The following is a 13,348-nucleotide window of genomic DNA, read 5'->3' as shown; positions in this document are numbered from 1 at the left end:
CTTTAAGAGTGGAACACGATATCATTCAAATACCTCTGAGTCAGCTTATCGCACTTCCCGGTAACTTCAGCGTATGTAACCGTAATGTTTACCTGGAAATGCTGGTGGCGACCGCTATGCACGAAGACAAGCCTTCTGGTAGAAACGCGGCCTCTTGCGTGAGCCGATTGCGGAGGTAGTGCACTACCGCGCCAAAAAAATTGCATATTTTTATGGCTTCTGTTATCGTTTAGCACTTCTAATGTTGTTACGGGGAGAAAAGACGATTGACAATATATTTACAAGATATATACAATGGGCAGAAGAGAGGCATACAAGTTGGAGCCCGTGAACGCAAGTATCGGCGATCGTCGTCTTCGTCAGTCCTCTCATCATCATTCGCTACTGCAGCGCCTCGTAGCATGACTCCCGGCGGCGAAGGCGCTGTCCCGGCGCTTGGCAAGTTTGAGTGATATCACTTCAGTCGAGAGACGTGAACGATATCAGAGGAGGATCGCGGTTTGGAGGTATCGAGAGGTTGTAACTCGCAGGTCACGCCTGTCACTTGACGCAAGACACGGTATTGGCCTGAGTAGGGCGAAATCAGCTTCTCACGAAGTCCAACTCACCGTGCTGGTTTCCAAAGAACCACGATGTCAGGGTTGAAGTGGGCATCGCGGTGACGAGCGTCATATATGCGTCATTGCTTTTCTTGGGAAGTGGTCACACGCAGGCGTGCAATCTCGTGTGCCTCGGTAGCTCTAGATATGGCATCTCGGGCATATTCTGGCCTTGTATCGAGGACGGCTGAGGGGATCGTGTCAAACGATAGTATAGGGTCTCGTCCACACAAGAGAAAAAATGGAGAGAAAGCAGTATAATCACGGCGGGACGTATAGTAGGCGAGTGTGACGAACGGCAGAGCGGCATCCCAGTCACGGTGGTTGGTGGAGACGTACACAGCGAGATTTTTGTGATCGTTCTATTAAGCCACTCTGTGAGGCCGTTGGTTTGAGTGTGATACGCCGTTGTAAACTTGTGCTTTGTAGCGCAGGTGTGCAAGATGTCCTGGACAACCTGTGAGAGAAAGTAGCGACCCCGGTCGTTAAGGGGTTGTCGGGGAACGCCGTGGTGAAGTATCACTGCGTCGAGAAGGAAGTCAGCGACGTCGGTTACACAACTGGTAGGGAGAGCCCGCGGGATCGCGTACCGGGTGGTGTTGTCCGTAGCAACTGCTATCCACTTGTTCCCACTAAGCCATAGAGGAAAAGGGCCAAGGAGATTAAGACCAACTTGAAAGAATGGCGCAAACGGTATTTCAATGGGCTGAAGACGGCAAGCTGGTAGGGCTGCTGGTTTTTTGCGGTGCTGACAAGATTTGCAGGAGGCGACGTAATGGCAAACGGAACGATAAATACCGGGCCAAAAGAAATGACACCGAACATGGTCATATGAGACTCCCAGATGATTAGTGACTGGGACATCATGCAACTGTGCGAGCACAGTCTCACGCATGTGCTTGGGAACGACCAGTAGCAGTCCAGGGCCATCAGGGAGCATGTTGTAACGGTACAATATGCCATCTAGCAGCACAAACATACGCGAAGAGAGGGAAGTTGGCAGGTCCGTCAGGCTGATAATGATGTATCGCAGGGAAGGGTGGGTTGTTGCTCATCGGCGATGTCACCAAACGTGGTAAGCGCGAGGACGCAAGTTGATTCGCCGGTCTCCGGCTGGTCTGGTGGGTCTACTGGATGACGTGACAAGCAATCAGCGTCCTCATGGAGTTGGCCTGTCTTATACACCCCTCTGTAAGAGTACTCTTGGAGCCGTAGAGCTCATCTACCGACACGTCCTGCTGGATATTTTAAAGACGAAAGCCAGCATAGGGCGTAGTGATCGGTGATCACCGTGAAAGGCCGTCCATAGAGGTAGGGGCGAAATTTACCTACTGCCCAAACGAGGGCGAGGCATTCACGTTCGGTGATCGCGTAATTGCGTTCAGCTGGCGATAGAAGCCGGCTATCGTACGCAATGAAACGGTCACAACAGTGCTATCGCTGTGCCAAAACAGCGCCGATACCATGGCCGCTGGCGTCGCTGCGAACATCCGTTGGGGCGGACGCGTCAAAGTGGCCGAGAATCGGTGGCGACGTGAGTCACGTCGTCAGCTCAGCGAATGCACTAGCTTGATCGGGATCCCAGACAAAAGTCGCGTCTTAAGAAGTTCCGTTAGAGGGCATGCGATGTCAGCAACATTTATCATGAATCTGCGGAAGTAGGAGCGGAGGCCTACAAAGCTTCGAACGTCGGTTTCACAGTTGGGCACAGCGAAATCCTTGACCGCGCGAACTTTCTCCGGATCGGGACGAACACCGGAAGAGTCGACGAGGTGTCCGAACACAGTAAGCTGCCGGCTGCCGAAGTGACATTTCGTCGAATTGAACTGGTCTCGCCTTGTGGAACACTGAAAGAACTGTCGAAAGACGCTCGAAGTGTGTGTCAAAAGACGGCGAAAAGACAATGACATCATCGAAGTAGCACAAGCAGATTAACCACCAAGGAGGGCGTCCATCACTCTTTCGAATGTTGGCGGGTGCACTGCATGGCCGAATAGCATCACCTTAAACTGATAAAGCCCATCAGGTGTAATAAATGCCGTCTTTTCATGATCCATGTCGTCAACTGCAATGTCAGTACCCGGAACGAAGGTCTATCGAAGAAACATATTGGGAACCACAGAGATAGTCAAGGGCGTCATCTATCCGAGGTAAGGGGTACATGTCTTTTTTTTTGTTACTTGGTTAAGAGTCCTGTAGTCCATAGAGAAGCGCCAGCTGTTGCCCTTCTTTCTAACGAGCACTACAGGTGACTCCCATAAGCTTGAAGAGTGTTCGATGATATCATGGGCAAGCATTTTGTCAAGTTCATTTGTATAACTTGGCGCTCAGTGGAGGAGACCGGATAGGGACGTCAGTGTATGGGTTTGGCATCGCCGGTGTGAATCCGATGCTTGACAACAGTTGTTTGGCCCAGTGGTCGGTCACTGAGATAAAAAAATGTCCTGGTACGACATGAGCAGGCCCCGACGCGCGTGTACGTATAACTTGGCGCTCAGCGGAGGAGACCGGATAGGGACGTCAGTGTATGGGTTTGGCATCGCCGGTGTGAATCCGATGCTTGACAACAGTTGTTTGGCCCAGTGGTCGGTCACTGAGATAAAAAATGTCCTGGTACGACATGAGCAGGCCCCGACGCGCGTGTACGTGTTGGGCCGGAAGGTCAATGGCGATCATCTTCGTTATGTTATCTAACATCCTGGGGTTCGAATCAATAACAGCAGGAGGCGGTGCAGCAGGCTCAGTTAAGACGGAAACATGATAGTCGGAGGCTGAAGCTAGGGTTACACGAGAGATACCCTGGGGTATCACTTGAGGGCATAGTCCAAAATTCACAATAGGGTGACATGCGGTATTGCCCTTCATACTGATGACCGAGTGCGGGAACATGACATTCTGCGAACAGAGGACGGTAGCGTTGGGCGACAGGATGTAATCGCCGCCGTCCACAGGAGGATCAGGAGAGACGTCGATGTACGTCGCGGCTTGATGTGGTAGACGAATGTAATTCTTGTAGCACAGCTGACTCGGCGCAGGATCAGAAGGCTCAATGGCACGAGGTTAAGGCAAGCTGGATAACCCCTGCAGAGCAGTCAATAAGAGCCGAATGTGTCGAGAGAAAGTGTAGTCTAAGATATCGGCACTGATCCAAGACGTAAAACTAAACTGAGGTGTGGTGGCCTGCAACGGTGGCACGGGTGGTACACAACCCAGCAAATGCAGTCGCACCGTCGGCTACGCGGACTACAGCCATCGGAGCAGGGGTAAGACCTTTCTTCATATGAATACGGATGTTTGAGTTCATGACCGATATGTGGGCGCCGGTGTCAATGAGTTCGATGACAGGTATACCGTCCATGTCTACGTTGATGAGGTTGTGATGTCCAGGTAGTGTGAGCAGAGGAATTATGGGTCCGGTAATCGTGGCAGGCTTACCACTCGGAGCTGCGCCCGCCCATTTTCCGATAAGCAGCGGGAGTATGAGGGAGGAGCGCGACAACGCAGAGGTGAGCGGGGCAGGTGTCGGGATGACGAAGGGGAACGGTTTGATCGTGCTGGCCATGATGGCCGAGCGCTGTCGTCGTCATTGGGTACCGGCACTCGGAAACTACCACCTGGAAATCGGATGTTTTGATAGCTTGGCCAAGGCTGCGAGTTCCAAGAACTGCGACAATGGCGCCAAAGGTGTCGAACGCGTCCACAACAGAAGCAAATGGGCCTGCCATCGGAAGTGCGCCATTCTGCGGAATTCTGATAACGAGGACGAACGGTTGGGCGTCTGTATAATTCAGGCGCGGCGGGCGGGCGGTAGTTAGATCTGTTGACTGGCAAAGCATCTGTAATCCTGCGTTTGCTAGGTCTTGACGCACAGCGGTTTCATTAAGGGAAATGGTTGCATGGGACTCATCGGGGTTATGCACCTGAAGGGGGACTGGGGAGGCAGCTTCAATCTCGCGACGGATGATGCGCACAATATTGTCGGATGCAGCAGGAACGGGTGGAACGGGTGGGAGACGGAGGTCCTCGCAGTAGAAGTTTGGAGAAACGCGGCGACTCTTTGTTTCTTCAAAGCGTCGGCATTCATCGATGACGTCGTGCATTGTGGATGAGTTCTTAAAAACCAGGAATGTAAACGTGTCATCCGCGACACCTTCGAGGATATGCGCAACCTTTTCCGTTTCCGGCATCGTGTCATCGGCTTTGGGACAAAGCGCGAGCATGCCATCGATGCTAGTACGTCCTCGGTGCTAGACATATATGACTCGGGGCTAGTCTGAGGTCGGCATGCAAGTTATTTCTGCGCAGCACGACGGCGTCCGATGTGCTTGCCGAACAGATCGATGAGCCCCTTTTGCTTACATACCTCCCAGCTCGTAAGTTCCTATTCGTGGTTCAGACATCACACTTGTTCCGTGCCCACCAGGTAAAATATGATGTTCGCTAGCATCAGAGCCGAGTCCCAGTTGTTGTTAGGGCTCACCCGTTCGTACAGTTGCAGTCAATCTTCGACGTCGGTGTTGTCAGAGCCGGAGCACGTACCTGGGTCACGCGGTTGTGTGAAGACGACGGGGTGATTGGCTGCAGACGGTTGAGGCACGGTTGGTGACCTGCGCGAAGCATTCTCGTTCCCACCTTGCGCTGGCATTGTAGATGCCGCCAAGGAGCGTCTGATGCGTAAATCCGTCTTGAAACTTCAAAATCCCGCACTCTCCACCAAAATGTTACGGGGAGAAAGGACGATTGACAATATATTTACAAGATACATACAATGGACAGAAGACAGCCATAGCAGATGGATTTGTTTGGTTTGGTTTGGTGCCTGTAGTTATAGCACAACCCACTACGGGGGATTGGCCATGAATCGGGCGGCAGTGGGTCGAAAAAGAATAAATACTTAAATAGGATTTTTTTTACTGAAAATGAGATATTAAATGAATTCTAATCGTTAATAATAATTTTCATGCTATGGTCTCTTCAGACGAATAGCCCGTGCGCGCTACTGTCGGCGATCATCGTCTTCGTCGGTCCTTTCATCAACGTTCGCTGCTGCACCGCCCCATAGCAATATGTATATTTTTTTAAATTCGAAAGCATGCCCTTAGGCATAATACGCCATAATAATATTTAATTCTGAGTCGATTTAACATAAAAGGCATGCGCTGTCGGTGTTTTGTTTCATAACATTTGTTTGTGGGCTAATAAATGTCTGCTTCAACTTTCCTTCATGAAGAGTGGTCCTTATAGCTTCAGAACTTCAGAAACGACGCGGGTATTTTTCAAAGCACGTTAACGCCCTGAAACGTCCACTGTGCACTGGAGCAAAATTTTGCTGTCACATTTGGCTGTTTATTGGGATTAGTGAAATCGATGTTGTTTCAAGCATAACTATCGTTGATGGTTTCACAGCACTGAATGTTAAACGCGTTGTCTCCATAATCTAAATGTATTACATCTTTAGAAAACAAATTTACGTAATAAAATTGCATTCACTTTGCATACGTACGGACGAATGCAAGTCAATATTTGTCGAAATACAGCAATGAACGGTATATTTCAAGTTGCACCATATTTTGATAAATGTGTGGTAATCTGTGGGACATCTCATTTTATCTATTTCCAGATTTTGTCGAGAGAGAGAGAGAGAGAGAAAGGAATTGCGGGAAGAGAAAGGTGTAATCTGGCTCCGGAGGCTGGTAGTTAGTTGGCGAGCAAGGTCATCGGCATGTGATGGGGCATCGACAACTCCGATGATTTATCGTGAGGTCGCAGCATCCGCCTACTTTACCGATTGAATTTAATGTACGAAAACGACGCTGGTGCAATAGTAACGCCGTGGGAAAGGGCTCCGGGTTAATTTGGTTCACTTGAGTTTGCTTAGAGTTCACGCAAATGTAAGTGTAGGAGCGTTTTTACTACAGCTCTCATCAGAATACGGCCGCCTAGGCCAGGAATCGAATCTATGGCATCGTGCTCAGATTACAGAACATCATAACCACTGAGCCAGCATGGCGGGACGTCGGTCAACTTAATCCCCAGCATCCGTAGCGGCACCGGGAGAGAATACACAACATGTCCCTGCTAAATTTAGGCGAGGTTCTGAAAGTGTACCGGTGCGTATAGCATGCACATGACTGTTGGCCACTCTGTGGAGAAAATCACAATTATTTTTGCATTACCTAAAAGAATGCATGAAATATTGTGAAAAACGAATCAACAACTTCGCAATTCAAATTAAAGAAAAACGAACAAGCAAACAATTGTCTAAAGAGCAACTTGCAGAACTTACAGGAAAATGTCTGATTCAGCACTTTTTATCTTTCCACTTGCAGAAAAACTATTGTGCGTGAAAAGCAAGAAGAAAATAATGCAGTTACTCTGCCCTGTTAAAGTCGGTGTGAACGAAGCTTGGATGAACGTCGGCATTCATGCCAGCCTGTGAATATTAGAATTCGTAAAATCCCGAACTAGGTGGGAGAGGGTATGGGAGAGGAAGGCGGAGGGGGAGGGGAAAGATACCACACATTTTGTTTTTAAAGCTTGCCCTGAGTGCACGTCCTTTCGGCCATACATACGCATGAAGTAACGATTATTTACCTTCAGACGCATCACACCGAGTAGCAACAAACTTGAAACAGCAGATACTGACAAACAACGAACTGTTTCGAGATCACTGTGTCGTTTTCGATCACTTAGCTGTTGCCAATTTCACCTGCTTTAAGAACTTGTTTGTATAAATTTACCCGAGGAAAGTATCCCATTTTGCATCCTTTCCCCACGAACATACTCACGACGAAAGTTCTGGGGCCGACGTAGGATACATTGTCGCAAACATAATTAACTTCTGCTGAAAACTTAACGCAAAATTCGTGAAATCGTAAAGATTGTCAAAATTCGTAAATGTTAAGAGAACTTCCGGAGCCTTGGCAGGGATGCATCAGGCTTCTGCACTGGGGCAAACGCTTGCGAAATCAACCAACAAGCACGTAATTTTCTTTCTCCCTTGAGCGACAGTTTCTGCTCGGCGAGACAGCCGATGGCGACGACTGGCCAAATCGTATCATGGGAGGTAGGCAATGAAAACGTCGATTTAAAACACATAACTAGCCACTTCCAGACAGTCACCGCGGTGCTTTGAAACGTACTGTACATGAGGACTAGCGTTTTTGACTTGGTGTCCTGGCGCTGAGGAAGTGACAGAGCATTTGAGAGCAAGAGTGGCGCAGGCATTTGCAGCGACCTTCACGCACGCGATCGCTCTCGCTGGCAGTGACAAAAAAAGCAGGTGTGACGGTTCATGATAGCGATAAGCGGACTGAAGAACACGAAATCATAGCTCCTATTTCACTAACCTCAGCGGCCGCGGACTATGTTTCAAGCACCTTTTCTCCATACGCACTGTGTTTGAGAGTATCGTGATCGCAAGGAGGTTGACCAGGGTTGTTCTTTTTTTCTCTCTCCCTCGCGAGCTTCTTCTAGTACGCGGAATAATTATTGTGTAATAGGCAGCAGTAGAACTTTTCTGAATTAGATGTTTTCTAAAATGTTGTGTATAACTTTGTAATTGGAAGCATTGCCCTAGATTTCACACTTGCAAAGTTGGTTAACCAATCTTCCCTAACTATGCATTTAGACAAAATACAAAACTAGTGTGACTTGACCCTTACGGTGGCCCAGAAACATTCTGTTACTCGCGTACTTCTATAGTCCACTGGTGTATTTCAACATCCTGGCTCAGGTTAGCTGGGACACACTGCACATATACAATTTTATGTTCACATAGCGCAGCTTGATGTGACTGGTGTCTGGCACAGCGCCCGTGTTGATACAGTGTAGTTGAGCAAAAAACCTGTTCCACGGTGAACTTCAATTAGTTAGATGGGGTAGGTGAGTAAATGAAACGTTAAACGAGGGGGTCAGTGAATACGCGTCGAGGCAATACCTAGGTATCAACACTAGTGCTACCGCATGACGTACCCTTGGGCAAAAGTCAATAAAGTCTCACAGCCATTTATGACGCGGAATGGCGTTAAAAGCAAGGTTTAAGGGCATTTCTGTTCGCCCTCTTTTCAAGTATTAAAGCCCATTTGGCCATGAAGTCAGATTATTTCGTTTTCTGTTCTTTTCGCCCTGTTGGTGTTCTACGCTGTGGTAAAATTTGCGTTGAACATATAAGAATGGCATTGTCGAAACGCATGATACTTATTCCGACGTTTAGAACGTATACCAGTCATTCTGTATAGGTGTCGCTCATATGACAAGAGATCTTACATCATGTCAAAACCAGGGTGCTGGCTTCTCTGCTCTAAAACTCTAATCACAGCAAAGCCAGCTTTACAGTGAAAGCCGGCCAGCCTTAGAAATTTTGTGGATTGATTTTGCAACATAAAAGTGTTGGTTGTTTACCTCAGTTTATTCAGCAGCAAGTTGCCAGCAGTTGTTTTGTGTATGATGGCAACACATTCTTTTTTCACTCCTCCAAGTTGATAAATACGGAACTGGGGTAATTTCTGTATGTTTGAAACAAAAGTAGTGAGTATGGTCTGCCTAAAAATAAATAATTCCTCCAAGTTAGGGGGGAAAAGAAATCTAGCTGAAGCCTTTGCATGGCAAAAAGGATAGCGAATATTTGCTTTTTTGTCGATGTAGTAGACAGCGTAAAATATAGATTTACAACTACAATATGGACGTTCGGGCCAGCTGGGGTAAACTCGTGTTTCCTGGAAACGAACGAGGCACAAAAACAAATTGTGCTATATACGTTGATAATCTAGAGGCGTCTTGCGTAATAGTGTTGTTCTTGACGTAAAACTCCATTAAAATTGGTCACAGGAGGTCGCTTGCTAAAACTGCATGTAATGAAAACGTGGTATACTATTATCGCCTATATCTTTGAAAACCGACCTACGCGCCTTACTTTGATATTGTTGTGTGAAGGAAAGAAGCCACTACTCGATCATGTATGTATATATCATACACAAATTGCGTTGTTGTCGTGCCACGAAGGAGCCAACCTTAACCACATCCTCGGCGTTCAGATTTAGGCATAGCTCAGGAGTAGGTCTGTTCATCCGAGCGTGGGTGGTTACGTTTGAAAGAGACTCAAAACGTGCTCATCAGGAGATATAAGTCTTACAAGTGTGCCTTTTATTGCAGAAATGTGACGGTTGCCCGGTCGCATATGGCACCCCCGCGTTCGACGCGTATGGTCTAGAAATGGTGCGAAGGCTCGGGAAGCAAGACAGAGGGATGCCAAATCGTGCCCACCCCCTTTGACCTCGGCGCGCCCACTACGAATAGGGAGAGAACACGATTGCAGAATTAGACCATAAGACCCCCCTTAGATGTAGCATAAGCTAGGCATGTCATATTTCTAATACATGAACAAATGTAACTTGTGTATTTGGTTACGTCATTTTGGAGGTTACACCCTCTGCAGCGCGCACAAGAAATTTCTCGTACCCTTTGCGGATCGAGGCGTCCTTGGTACAGCCTATCCGACTTTGGTTGCTAGGCTGGTTTGTTTAATAGCATCTGGGACTGTGGTGCCTCTCGTGCATGCGTCTATAACTCAGTTCTTAGTGATTTGTGTCTTGATGACCAGCTCGTTTATTTATTTCTGGTTGTTTTTATTATACTTCATTTTTTCATGTGCAGTTCGGCCCTTATTTTATTATGTTTTCTGTTGTTTACGTTACATGTTGTTCTAATGTCGCTCTGCTCTCCGGGAGAGAGACAGAGAGAAAGCAAGGAGAGGAAAGCCAGGCAGGTCAACAGACGAGCGCCCAGTTTGCTACCCTACACTGGGGTTAGGAAAAAAGGTGAATAGAAAGAGGAAAACGAGGAGAGAATGTGCACTGCGCGCATGCAGTGGGATACAGCGCGCGCGCAGCGGGATACACAGCAGGACAACAATCGGTCACTGAAGCCGCTGTTCCTCAAAAACTGCAATAGCGCGCGAATAGCTTTCTGCGTCATCGACGGATGTGGCCACGATCAAACAATTTTTGTTTCAGAAAATGTTTTGCTAGAGCCCAGTCGGCTTAGTGTGGTCGGTAAAGAGATGCGCTGGACGTCGCACTGAGGTCAAGTGCGCAGCAGGTGTTCGATATATTCTTCAGAACCGCAGCTGTCACACGTTGGTGTACCGGTCGTTCCAACACCGAAATAACACGTGTTCGTAAATGCCACAACAGGCCATAGGAGGTAGATCAGTATTGAATACCCGCGGGATGGGCTAGCTGGTATTTGAAGCCGTAACAAAGGATCCAGAATACGGCAGACAATTGGATACACTCGGAGAGCTCTACAGAGCTCGCGTCCTCGTGCAAAAGAGCAAGCGAATTTATCTTGCAGCGTCCGTTCTTGCTGCAGTGGAATTTAATTAGACTGCGGCTGCCTCCGTGGACACACCGGGCAGCCTTGTCAGCGAGGCGATTACCGACAACGCCACAATGCCCCAAAAGCCACTGATATCTGACATGGTGCCCTTTTTCCAGAGCACGGTGTTTACTTCATCTTATTTCAGATATCATCTGCTCACATGTACTGTGACGTAAAATAGATTTCACGCTCTGAAGCGCGGCTTTTGAGTCACAAAACACGATCTGTTTCTCTGATGATTGTTCAGTGATATAGTTAACAGCGGTGCGGACTGCCTCAAGTTCTGCCGCCGTATACATATACTATATGGGTTATGTCTGACACCTCTACTTTCACTGTTACCTGTTTTGCTAGAGATGAGCAATGCATTTGTGTTTCCGGAACGTTGTTCCCAACAATAGCCGGTGTGCTGAAGTAGACTTGGTGACCAGAGTGTTGTCCGAGGCGTCTTGGCTCAGACAAATGTAACCCGTACCGACACGTCACCTTCACGAAGACTAGGAGGAGAAGGGGAAGAGAGAATCATTATGCAAAAAAAGAAGGGGGGGGGGGGGGGGGTGAGGCGTGCAGACAGGACACAAGAGAAGTGGACAACACGAACGCCGACTAGCAACTGAAGGGAGCTCTGAGGCGAAAAAAGAAAGAAGACACAAAACCCATCTGCGCAAGCTCTGGAATGGTATCACCACGTGTCAGTCGGGTACATGAGCCGGTCTACGTGAGAGATAACTGTTAAGGCACTTAATCTCTTCCTTATGTAATGTAATCGAAGGCTGACTCACGCACACACTTACACAATTATAGATATGCCATGCCTCTGCCATAAGACGCGTATCTTCATTCTTATGCCTGTACAATATCGCGCATTCATCTAACTCTGACGTGCAGTTACAATTTTGGCAATGAAGGGAAAGATTAGAAGGCGATGCACCGGTTAATGACCTTTCATTTTCCATTAGCCTCTGACTGATACACCGCCCCGTTTGTACTACGTAGTACTGGCCACAGCTAAAGGGAACTTTATAGACCGCACCCGTACGGCAATCAGTAAAACTGTTGTTCTTATTGTGCTTCACTGGACAAATATCTGTTCTTTTTTTTTTTTTTTTGCCTTTTACCTGCTCCTTTTTTCCTCTGCACGGCAGCGCATATCTTACCTAACTTATTAGGAGCAGTGAAAGCAACATTAACATCATATCTATTTGCAACTTTTTTAAGCCTGTGCGATACTGAATGAATGTACGAAATAGCCACTACTCTTTTTTTTTGCTTTTACTACTTTCTGTAATCACGTCCGTCCCTCTCGAAACCGACTTCTTTAGGCGCTCAGCCACAGTGGCCACTGCTACACTAGGACAACCTGCTTCTAATAGGCGCCGGAACTGGCACTCATTTTGGGCATGCAGGATCTGGTGAGAGAAGACTTAAGGCACGACATGACAATTCCGTTTTTTACTACTTTGGAATGCTTGGATTGAAAGTTTAACAACGGCTTCGGAGATCTTGGGGAGTACTGTCAACAAACGTGATTTTGTTCGAAGACCAAGGAAATGACTAGAAACTGAATTACGCGTCGCTGAGGAAATTCCTTGGTAAACTTTAATCCTCCTCCATAAAGTTTAAATTGCTCACTTACTGAGGTAGCAGCGGAATCGAATTCTTCCCTATTGCAGAAAATCATGTAATCATCAACGTAACGAAATATCTTGATAACGCAATCACCTAAGGCTTTCTCTAAGCAGTTGTCAACCTTACTCAGGCAAATATCGCTAAGCATAGGGGCAACCTTTGAGCCAATACAAATGCCTGATTTCTGCATAGTCGGCGTTCGTGTTGGCCACTTCTCTTCTCTTCTGTCCTGTCTGCACGCCTCGCCCTTTTTTTTGAATAATGAATCAGCACCAACTAGCTCAGCTTTCTGTCGCTCTAAGGAAGAGAGAAGTAAACTTTATCACAGGCGTATTAGTTAATGAGACCCTGGCAGAGGAGCTAGCGTGGAGGCCATGTGGCCGCGACGTGGTTAGCCTACTTCGCATTTTGTTCGCTCCCAGGCCTCGAGCGTGGGAGCTTGCCGAAGGATCGGGCTTGGTGGGGGGTGAGGGTGGGTGGGATGGGCGCCCCCAAAGCATGTGATCGTGGTGAGAAGAGGAAGAAGACATGCCACGCACACAAAGAACATTGTTCCAAACGGCATGTCAGCCTGATGAGTTTCCTCTAGTTTATATAACGTCATTTTGGTTCAACTTTATCACCTTGAAACCTACTATTTGCATGGCAGTTGGGTGCCAGCCACGGATCAATTATAGCAGCCATCCATAAATTCATTAATGCATTCGGAAGGTTGCGCTTTTAGTTGTGGCAATCATGAC

Source organism: Dermacentor andersoni, chromosome 2, assembly GCF_023375885.2.
Source record: "Dermacentor andersoni chromosome 2, qqDerAnde1_hic_scaffold, whole genome shotgun sequence".
NCBI classification, from domain to species: Eukaryota; Metazoa; Arthropoda; class Arachnida; order Ixodida; family Ixodidae; genus Dermacentor; species Dermacentor andersoni.
The sequence above is the reverse complement of the archived record's forward strand: the minus strand, read 5'-3'. Positions refer to the sequence as shown.